Raw genomic sequence first — 12,245 nt, forward strand, 5'->3', positions numbered from 1 at the left:
ACATCTCTATCTACTCGTAAACACCTCGTAACATTGTCATCGTCAAGGTTTGCATTCCCACCAGTTCGCCTAACCACCGCCAGATGTAACTACCATCGAGGCTCGCAACAGTTCACCCATTTACCACTAGATGTCACTAAAATCGACAAACATTACTCATTCCAGTTCTGTTTACTTATTTACTAATACATTTAAACTGTGTTAAAATTATAAACGAAATTGGCTTCAGATAGGAATATATTAAACTATACATTTGAAATAATGTACGCTTTCACCTCTTAAAAACAAGGTATTTAGCAAAGAAACGTTTGTATTCGTCGACTCTCGCCGTGATTGAGTGGCTCGCTCAACACTATATAGGTCACTTGGTGCAAAGCATTATTACCTTACCATCCATACTGGCAATGGCGACTCTATAGTCGTGATTTGATTATTTGAGAAGCCGAGAGTCGTGTCTCTTACCTGAGACCGATGATTGGTTTATGAATGTTATAAATAGATCATCGTATCTAAACTTAATACGACATGACACGATTCTCCCACAACATTGCTTGGGCTTGGTTTTGAAACATTAATATTTACTACAGTATAGGTAATTCATGTGGGATAAACTAATCCATGAATCCATACATCTATTGAAATTACAAATACCCCCGCTGCAGTAAACCTACTAAGCGAATTATTATTTGTCTGAATTGATTTTCAATTAAACTTAAATACCATTATGTATAAATAGTTATATTTCCATAGGTTTACTGCAAGTGTGTTTTTAGTAAAAGGATTAATAGCTTAGTATAAGATGAATAAATTTGCCAAGTTTTATCAAAATATATCTATAATGAAGCAAATACAAAATTTTACAATATTCTCCATAAAAATAACATGGACATTTTAAATTTACAATTTTTTAAATCCTCTCTGTTAGGCCTACCACTAACAAAAAAACTTTGATATACTAAATTTTTCCATCTCTTTAAAAAGGTCTCTAAAGAAATTGGGAAATTTTGTGTTTTAAGAGTTAAAAATGAAAAAAAACCCAATTTTTACCCCATAAACCCCCCGTAAAATCCCGTTGCCATGGTCCGATCAAGCTGGTTCGCTCATTCAAGTTTTTTATTTTATTTTATTTTTATTTTACATTCCAACGGACAGCTCCATTTTGATATTTCGTACAAATCAATGCAATACAAACAAGACTTTCTTAAAGCCTAGTTATAAATAATGTTGAGTGAAAACAAAAGAAATTAGAATGAATTGATAACAACAACAAAAGAGACGGCAACAAGATGGCGAAAAGACAGCGGTTGCAACAAAACAAGTGAAAATAAACAAAACAGTTACAACAAAACAAATCAGTAAAAGCGTTACAATGGATAACAATAATAAATTTGATTTGAGTAGATAACAATAATAATTAACAAAAAATAAATTTTAAATTCATTAACAAGAATACAATTTTTCCCGCCTTACGCCTTTAAAACAAATTTCATAAAAATTTGACAACATTTACTCAAGTTAACGTGTTCACGGACAAATATATAACTCTGTATGTATAAATTCTGAACTATTTGTAAACTTTTTTTATTTATTTGTTTTGTTCATTTTTAAATTTTTCATTAATTTTTCTCTGCTTGAAAACGTTTGTATTCGTGAGAGCACTGATATTGGAAAATGAGGGTAGTACTGGAACTAGTAAAACAGTTAAAGAGCTACAAAGAAAATTTCTAATCTCACAGTATACCAGATTTTTCATTTACAATAACTCTGGTGTTTTTGAGATGGTAGATAACTCTTCAGCGGCTGTTTGAAACTAACGAAATTAATTGGTCTTATGGTGGGCAAATCCAAGATGGACGCTTCCATGGACTCCCTTGGAGAAGAATTCAAAACTACAAAGAACATTTATAATATATTTAAATTATAATTAATTTGGTGCTTACAAATATTTTTGGACGGTAAATAACTCTTCGTCAGTTTAAATTATCCAAATGGCTGCTAGCCTCTAAGTCAAAGGATTTAAACCCAAGTGAAAGTAGGTACAGCAGATATTTTGCATCCTTCAACACATAATAGAACTCATAAATTCTCCTAGACTTAATAGAGCCAACCCCATGGTGGAAGGAAAAACATAGGTGTGCTATTCCCGTCATATTCTGACGTCACTCGGATTGCAAACAAAAGATCACCTGTTTGTAACTGTCAAATTTTGTTTTGATTTGCTTGTTATTGTATTTATTATTATAAAAACAATAACAACCAAATCAAAACAAATACATACTAATTTGACAGTTACAAACAGGTGATCTTTTGTTTGCAATCCGAGTGACGTCAGAATATGACGGGAATAGCACACCTATGTTTTTCCACGAATACTAGAAAAATACCGGTATGGATCATAAACACAAAAGAATTACGTTGTTGGCCCGAATCCTATACTAATAGCATTAAACATATGTTTTGGCAGTTCCATTCAAGGAATGTTAATTGATTTTTATTTTCGGGCCAAAAACGTAATTTGTTCATGTTTATGATCCATACCGGTATTTTTCTAGTAATCGTGGTTTTTTCCTTCCACCATGAGCCAACCCAACAGAAATACGTATTCAAAAGTTCGCAGTGGCAGTTTTCGCGCCAATTCGGATCGCGTGACAGTGACCTAGATCAAACAGCTGACTTGGGGTGAGATCCAAGATGGCCGCGCATGCGCACTCCCTCCAACTCCAGCTGTCTGCTTCCTCGGCTGTCTGCTAAACGTTTGTCCGTCCCGTTCTGTATTCTGTACCGGTTCCGTGTTCTGCGCGAATAATACATCCTTGGTATTCTCTCCTGAGCTTCTGGATTGATCAAATCATCTGGACCATCTGTTTCTGGGTAAGTGGACAGCAATGTTGAATGATTTCAGTTTCTCTGTAGGCCTTGCTAGGCGGACTATTGTCTACTCCCCACGTGCTTTTCTTGTTGTATCGATCGACGGCGGCTTTTACTGGGCACGTGAAAACCGTCGCTATTTCGAAATAACTGGTTTATTTGTTTTACTGAGTGATATCTCGTGTTGTGATTCATATTATCGTTTGGTAACACGATTTTCAACCAATCAATAAGTGAAACCTTCCCACCCCGCGTGGATGTGATTCAGTCGCGAATTTTTAAGATTTTATTCATAAGTTTGTAAAATAGTAAAATGTTTGTTGTTGAGTAAAAATATTGTTTTTGCTATATTATAAGCCCATCTTGTTTAATATCGTATCCTACTTACTGTAGGGGTTATGATGCAACCAATGCAATCAAATCACCTTCATGAATTATGCAATTTCGATTACATGTTTCATAGAAATTCGTCCTAAAATATACCTAGTTTAATTAAAATTTACTTAGAATCATTGCATACATACTACGTTAAAAGTAAAATATAGTTCTTCCTCTTATTCACACAAAATGGATTTTATAAAACTGAAAAAGTGCAAACCAGAGTTATATTCAACTACTATAGATCTACATGGATTAGTGTCAATTTAATTTTGAACACTTTACTTAAAAAACGTACCTAATAGAAATGCCACTGGCGTAGCAAACACACAAATTAAAACGTGTGCAAAAGATAGCAATTATTTTTTTCAGCTTTACCCTCTTATGCAAACTGTCCCTGTTTGTTGCAAATTAATTCAACTAACCTTATTAAATTTCACAAGGGGGATGAAACAAGAAGTAGCAGACCATTTTTAGACCACGTTCAAAACGATTGCAAAACTGTAGAATTTGTTATTTATGTCATACAATATTTTGATCTACACAACATAACATAACATCCACTTTGTGTACATAATGTTCTACCACCACAAGCATTCGACTTTATTTACAAACAATATTGATTCAACAATTAATATACCGTATATACTACATTTGAATATCCTCGTTGCAGTAACCTGCTCACCAAGCATATTTCTTGTTGCTTTATTGATTTTGTAATTAAGCAAGGTTATAACAAGGAATTTTTACTTACTATACACTATGTATCAAACAATTTTTCATACATCACTCCATTACTTTTACTTCCAAATTCGCCCAAATAATGTATTTTAATTAAATCAAAAGTTTGAAAAAAACTTCCCAGCAAATTTTATCAGGATATGTTTATGAACAAGCAATCTTATAACACATATAACTGATATTTATTAGGTTCATTCTCCTTGAGGAGTACCTTTGGTATTTAGGATTTATTGGTTACCAAGAGGCGTAAGTTACGTTTTATAGCGGAATCAATATTGTAAACTATGGAATCATCAAAGGCTAATGTTAGTCTAACTACTGGTTAAGTTAACTAGTGTAACTATGCGCAGTTGTGTAACTATGCGCGAAGTCACGGCGCCGGTGCAATGAGCTAAGTGCGTTGTTTTCACCAGTTTCGTAGTCGTACTCACTATTTTTGCATTTCCGTTTCCGTCAGCATTTTAGGGGTTTTACCTTTTATCTAACACACATCAGCTGTTAACCACGTGTACGTGCCGCTGTCTGTGTGTCTGTTTTCAGCGAATTTCCCACAGGGAATTTATTTTTCTCTTTGTGGTGAACTGAAAATGTCAATTATAATGTACTAGCATATGATATTGGATTTAGTTCTCAATCTAATATAAATGGATTTTGAAGTGTACGTTCACTATCCGAACATTACAGAGAACTCACGGGGATATCAGATTAACTATCAAAACCCGAAAGGTAATGCAAAATACAGGTTGTCCCGTAAGTATTTGTATTACGCTCAATAGTCGAAACCGACCAGCCGAAATTCCACTTGGGCATCTACAGAATCCCCAAAGAATCCCAATTGCCAAGGGAGCATTTGGTTTTCAGCATGAGTGAGAAATTCGCTTGTAAAATTCACCATGAAATAAAAGAGAAAAATGTTCTTGAAAAATGTTCAACATGAAATAACTGAGAACTTTATTCCGAACATAAACAATTTTATGTTCCATATCAGTATTGCTAAATAATATGGAAATAACAGTTGTACTTTAATCAATTATTGTCAATTTAATGCAAGTAAATTTATTTAAGCTAGATGTCGTCCAGTGGTCGAAAACTGTATAAAAAATATGTAATGTACAGACTTCACTATTTTCACCCCATACTGTAAATAAAACATGTGACTGGAATTTCTTCCATTTGTTTTGATTTTCTGTTTATATTTCGTTGTTATTGTGCACCAGCATGGCAACCCATAAGACATTATGTTTTTTTTATTTATTTTTTTTTCAATTCATTTTTTGTGTCTATTTTTTAGCCTATTTTAATATAAAAGGGATTCTGCTCTTCTAAATGAAAATATGTTCCTAACAGTATGCGTAGATTTTCCCTGCGATGCACACAAGCTGAGAAAAAAGGTTTACAAGAAACATGCTTGCCTATATAATAATATATAGATTTAAATAACCCCTTTTTAAAGATACAAAGGTGGTCAGCAGCTGGTGTTAGTTTTCGGTCAAAGTACCTTCGTGTGAAGTGCTGGTATACGATGCTACACTTCTGCCTTTGATTAATTGGTGTTTAAAATAGCTTTCTATTTCAATCTGCCTGCTAATGTTGAATCTTCTTGGAAACAGAACATGGAAATGTTTCTTCAAGAAGGAAGCAAAAATGCGTGCATCTTCTAAATGTAGTTTTTTGCTTTAAGTTCTTGGAAAAATCAAAGAATCAAAAATAACTACTACACTACTAATTATCGTGAGTATTTCATTTTTGGCAATGATGTCATAACAAGGTTAACACTATGACTACTAAATTGGTAATCCCTATTGGTCAACATCTAAACTCAAATGTTGTTCATGTTATTGATAACTTATGCACTTAGATTCTTAATTGATCAATAAACACATGCAGTGCAATAGATTTTATGCAATAAAATAAAACGGAAAAAATACATGCAAATGCAGATCACTGTTACAAGCAAAATAGAAACTAGCCTAGGCAAAAGGAATACATTTTAAATAAAGAAGTAATAACAATGAACAGGTACTAAGGTGTTAGGTCAGTTTTTTTTTTGTTTTTTTTTGTTTTTTTGAAAATGTGAACACATAAAACACACGAGATTTTACTTTTTTAAACTCAATCGATACTTTTTATCATTGGAACTTATAACTCAGAGATAGGTCTGACAAGTCTAAAGAAGTCATATCAATAAAATTGTGGATTAGGAGAAACAGGGCCCAAAATTGAGTTAAAAGAGTATTTTTTTACACGTAGGATAGTAAAAGTTTTCACTAAGATTTTAATTTAAGTCGTCAAAAACTGTAGACTTTATTCAACACAGTTTTGTTAGTTAGGCTAGTGGTGTTTTAGGTTACGAAAAATTATCGTACTATTAATATTATTAATGTGAAAGTTTGTGTGTTTGTTTGAAGTTCTGAAATTTGGCATGATGACAGCTCACATTCCCGATTACACACATCTTTATCTCGAAAATCCTTTCGGGCTCCGCCCCAGTGGCTCAGGAGTTTCAATGTTAACCTTAAGAGTATTCATATTTAAAATTAATTCCTTTACAGTGATGTTAACGTTTTTAACTTAATAAATAATTTGTGATATTGTGCGAATGTTTGGTAGTTTACTTTTTCTATTGTTTAGGTGAAGTGGTAGAACATTATGGCTATCGTAGATGTGTTGTGTTATACTGTAGCATACCGTTAATTTAAAGAACCAAATTTTCTCAAACCGTGTCCTCTCCCATTGCAAAAGCAAAGCTTGAGTATAACTGCAAAAAAACATTTTATGCTTATATGCCAACCCCGTACGAAGAACGGGTAATCTGCTAGTATTTTATATTATGACTATTATATTGTACTCTACTTTAAAAATTGTGATCAATCGTTTCAGAAATACTTTAGCTGTTTAAATCCAAATGTATTTTTAAAAACTTTTTTAGCGAATTTCCCTATAGGGAAGTAGCTATTACCGTAGGTCTCATGGTAAGACTTAGGCCCGGGACCGATTTACTTTTTCATTTTGATGTCCCCAGAGGCCAAAAACACCATTCGTTCAAATTTTTATATATGTATATATATATATATATATATATATATATATATATGTGTGTGTCCGTGAACACGATAACTTGAGTAATTTTTATCCGATTTTGATGAAATTTGGTTTGAAGGTGTAAGGCGGCATTAACTTGAGTGAGTTCGCGATCCAGCATGATCGGACCTTGGGAACAGGGTTTTATGGGGGGTTTTATGGGGTAAAAATTGGTTTTTCTCACTTTTGACCCTCAAAACACAAAATTTCCCAATTTTTCTCTACACCTTCTTAAAGAGCTTAAAAAAACAAACAATTCAGTATATCAAAGTGTTTTTGTACGGTTATTGGTTACGGAGAAAACTAAAAAAATTGTAAATTTAAAATTCCCATGTTATTCTTATGGAGAATATTGTAAAATGTTGTAGTTTCTTTGTTTATGGATATCTTTTGATCAAACTTGGCAAATATATTCATTTTCTACTAAGCAATAATTATTTTACTTAAAATACACACTTTATTAGTTTCCTTGTAGCAGCAAACCTAGGTACTCGTTAAACCTAATGTTATCTAAATAGATCGATTGAAAATCAATTCAGCTAAATGGAAATTCGCTTAGACGGCAGGTTTGCTGCGGCGGGGGTATTTTAACTACACAACGTTTTTTATGAAGTAATATCAATATGTTTGACCAAACAAGAAATCTATTTCCGACTTAAATAGTTTTGATTCTAGAGAAACACTAAAAGCATGTTTATTTCAAGCATCCTAGGAAAACACACCATCTTACTAATTCAGTAGAAAATATTTGCATTTATATAAAGCCAATTTCCACTTCCAACCACTTTTAACAGAACAAAATTACATGGTCGTTCAACCTTTTAATGAAGGGAATAAATTCACAGTTTGAAATATATGTAAGGTTGTGAATGAAGACCCGTTTGCTTTTAGAGTGGCGTAAAATAGCAACGCCATTGCCAAGTTGTCCTGATGCTGCCAAATGGCTCTTTGCGTCCAACTTAATGTCTTGTTCTCAACACGACTTGCTAATTGATTTAATTGTTTCATGCCAAACATGTTTGTTGCGTTTATTAAGCAACTTGTCAAATTTTATGTTTTTACATTTACAAATACGTATTTTGGTTGGTTGGATAAAACACCCCTTTTTATTTGTCATGCTTATGGATCGACTGAAGACAATTTAAGGGTATTTCCGATAAATTCTTGTTTACGTTTGTATGTTATACTGGAGAACGGGCAATAGCTCTATGTATATTTATATACAATGCATAATGTGTGTATACAATACATATACATACTTTACTCTATGTATGGGCAATAGCTTGCGAATGGATCGTTTTACTATAGACTAGCTGTGTGCCCGTTCTACGCACGGGGATCTTATCATAGTCAGTTAAAACCTTCTTATATAAAGCACAGCAGTTGGTTTGCATACTTTCAGATATGCTGACAAAACTATTCCTTCGCAAATACAGTATTTGACAGTTTCAAGCCAAAACTAATGCTTCGCAATTAAATGTCACCCGGATCTTGTTGGTCCATATGTTATATCCAATGATTAAACTAAATAAACGGTATCAGCATTCTGACACATACTTTCTCCCATAAGTTTGTCAACAACCTTTATCATGTGTAAGCGGTGAGAGTAAATATACGGAAATGGGATTTGTACAATTTTTTTCAGAATTTAAAGGACTATAACATAATGGTTAAAAGTATTTAAGGTACTACCTCAACCTCTTAATTTAACACTTTATTCGGGTTGACATTTTCACTATCAAGGCGCTCTTGTCCTTTCCGTGAAACATTGAGAAACAAGGACATTAATGCGTTACCATCATACATACACACAAAAATACCGAACTTAATTAGGGAATCTGCTACGCTTTAAGCATAAAAAGGTACATATAAAATTAGTACTTGAAATCTTTGTTAGTGCCATAAAATTTGATCATAACAATTTATATTTGCTTGGACCAGAGATGACTCGAAATTCTGTCGAAATGCTATCTGAATCGGTTTGCTATATGAAATGAAGTACAGTAGGCCTACTATAGACGATTTAGATTGGTAATTTGTAATAAAAATTACCAAAATAGGCCACGAACTATTGATACATAAACAACGTTCAAAGTGTTTGAACAATTCACGATGGTTTGCTGAATAAATGTTTTACTAAAATGCGTTATAGTTTTCTTAGCATAACATTTTGGAATCCAGACAGAAAAAGCAAAAATTATACAGTTAAGACATCAATTAAATTGAATAGGCCTACGCCTGTAATAAATAAGGTGCAACACCAACGATAACTAATTTGTAAATTACTGTGATGTGTTGGTACGTAAAAATGATTCTTGCTGCTACTAAAGGTTAAAAGGAAAAGAACCAGTACCGTACCAAAAACCAACGTTTACAGTTAAGAACTGTAGTACAGCCGACCAATTATATGCGTTAATCAAGGTTATTGATCTCTTGGTTTTGGATTTTCTCGTAAAAAGTTATCGGCAATCAAAGTTATTTCCCATTAATTGCTTTATTTGTACACAACTCTTAATGTAAACTTATCGGTGTCAGTTTGAAAAAAAAACCTTATACAACATAACTTTCTGTTATTTAATAGATTACGTATTCTCTAAACAATGGTTGCTGGTATATATATTAACATTATAAGGAAATGTGACAAAAATCACACAACGTTGGGTTTTTGGACGTTTATAATTTTATTTCTTAAGTACCTGGGTAGGCCATGTATTCTATGGAAAAGTACCGGTATCAAGGATCGTTGTCGAAAGGGTTGTTATAAATAATTGGGTAAGCATACGTACCACACGTACCCAAGAGAAGGGCTATGGGCCTATTGGCTGTATGGTCCAGCGATTGCATCACACGGTGAGTAGGAACTATTGACTTTATATAGTCAATGGTAGGAACAGAAAGTGACACATTGGAAAATCGAGTTCAGCATCATTTGTAAACCTCTGTTACAATCACCCACTGCAGTTGTGATTTTTACTTTACACAACCGCCATTGAAGCGCCGTCAATTAGTGGTACCTTGTTTCTAAGCTATTGGCGACGATCATTAATAAATTTAAGTTTCCCAGCCGTATACAACACTGATTCAATGTCTTCTTTCTGGTTATCAAAACTCCAAAACAATTTTATACACATATTTCTGGTTCCTGACCTGAATGATGCCTAGTTATTTAATTTACGGTTACACTATATTATTCCACTTGCGATTAATTAAATCCTTTATGTAATAAAAACGTTTTTAATCTCACTTGGATGGGATTTGCCTTCAAAACGTGATCGGAAATGGTTGTGGTGTTTGTAAACAACATTTGTAAACATTTCAGTGACAGCTAGAAAAAATAATCTTGATCCGAACAGCTGTTCGTTGTTTCATAGATGATTATTATGTGATACAAATTGGAAGAAAACTTGACAAAAATCGCACAAAACTGCATTTTTGAACGGCCGTAATTTCAATTACAAAGTAGTGAGACCATATTTTAATGGCTAAAGACACTCTCGCCAATCCAGTGAATACATTAAAATGACTTGGGTCTTGATAGGTACTCTCGTTTTCCTGGAGAAGATTGCGTAAAATGCCATCTTGAGTGTGTCAGACAGACAGACAGACAGACAGACAGACAGACAGACAGACAGAAATTTAGGTGAGACTTGTTTCGGCTTCTTTAATGTATAAAATGTAAAAATAACCTAAAAATGTATGATTCTGAGCAATGTACAGACAAAACTCTAATTTTATTTATATAGATAAAACATAAATTCCTTAGTAGATTTCCCATACTTATGGAACAGCTGATCCAATTTTATCGTTAGTTCTGTACGGTGCACTGTAGAAGTGTTTTGTTTACAATTTCGTTTCTTGTTATTTCAGTCATTTCAAACCCTGTTTAACCAAATAAAACGATATAATTATAAACAATAACTCATCCTCTAGTTATATGGCCAAACAGTATAGAACAAAGCATGAAATTAAAATAATGGAAACAAAATTTCGTCGACATTAGCGGTCAGTGTCGCCGGACATGAAGGAAATACGAAATACGAGCTTCAAAGTTAGCAATGGGATGGGAAGTCTACTTGTGTGTGCCAACTTATTTTCAAGCGTACACGTATTACTTGCCTAATAAAAGCACGCTGTTTTGTGTTCTTTGATTGGAATACTGGAGTGTGACAAAAGTAAGCAAATGCAGCAATTGGCAACTTTCTGTGCTATAATCAGTGCAAGGAAGGCCACTTTGTCAGGTGACTGTAGGAAAAATAATGCGAATATTTTCATTTCAACGAAGTAGGCCTAAATGCAGGGCAGAGCCCTGATGGAATTTCTTGTAGTTAACGTTCGAAGCATTACAATTTAACTTAACTGTTATGTTCTCAATCCTTGAATCTCATTGGACCGTTACTGTACTGTAAAGTAAACGGCTAATCTAATATTATCTAATTTATTGTCACGAAAAATATGTCATGTACGTTATTAAGCACCACACCAATGTTAGCCATCTAGTTTATCATATGTATTGTTTTGTTAGTTACACATATTTATTAATTAACATATTATTGTAAATGGTTGTTACCGTCAAATTAATGAACAAAAAAAGTAAAACTAACAATGCGTTAAAGTGCAACTTTTTATTAATTAATTCCAAGAACTGAATTGAATAGGCTGGTTTAAAAAACGGTCGTAGGTACAGTAAATTGTATTTGAAACGCGATCGTTGCGTTAACTACTATTTTCCAAAATCGAAGATGTGTATGGCCGAATGCATTTTTGACACAATTCTTTTGGTAAAAAATCTACAACAATTCTGTTATCAAATGATTATTTAAATAAGAATAGAATAAAATAAAACATCTCAGAATCAATAATTTTGTCCAAAAAACAAATAAAAATACGTTTTAATAGTGAGGTACTATTGTTCTGTGGAATATTTTTCACATCTACTCCGTAATCAATTTTTATGACTAACTTTTTTTAAAATTGTATTATTGTTTTTTGTTTATAATTTACAACTTTGTTACCCACCATACCCCAGTTTGACAGTAGTTTTGATAATCACACACAATTCAATTTTACTTATTGAATAAATAAGATGGAAGAATACAGGTATTTTAAAAAAAAAGTATAACATTCTCTGAAATCTTGTATATTCCGTCAGACAGTTTACAGCTCGGGTTTTTTTCACT

At 33.0% G+C, this 12,245-nt stretch overlaps 1 protein-coding gene across 4 annotated transcripts in view; it reads left to right on the top strand.

Annotated features, from left to right (window-relative positions):
* The first annotated feature begins 2,741 nt into the window (after window positions 1-2,741).
* Window positions 2,742-12,245, top strand: part of LOC128993384 (sodium-dependent phosphate transporter 1-A) — a 61,642-nt gene continuing 52,138 nt past the window's right edge. For all 4 annotated transcript variants that reach the window (XM_054417257.1, XM_054417259.1, XM_054417260.1 and 1 more), the window contains exon 1: window positions 2,742-2,871. The gene's annotated coding sequence lies outside the window, so the exon portion shown is untranslated. The remainder of the gene's footprint in view (window positions 2,872-12,245) is intronic.

The sequence above is a fragment of the Macrosteles quadrilineatus genome, unplaced genomic scaffold (genome assembly GCF_028750875.1).
Source record: "Macrosteles quadrilineatus isolate MER2022 unplaced genomic scaffold, UCM_ALF_1.0 Scaffold_4__1_contigs__length_99947679, whole genome shotgun sequence".
Taxonomy (NCBI): domain Eukaryota; kingdom Metazoa; phylum Arthropoda; class Insecta; order Hemiptera; family Cicadellidae; genus Macrosteles; species Macrosteles quadrilineatus.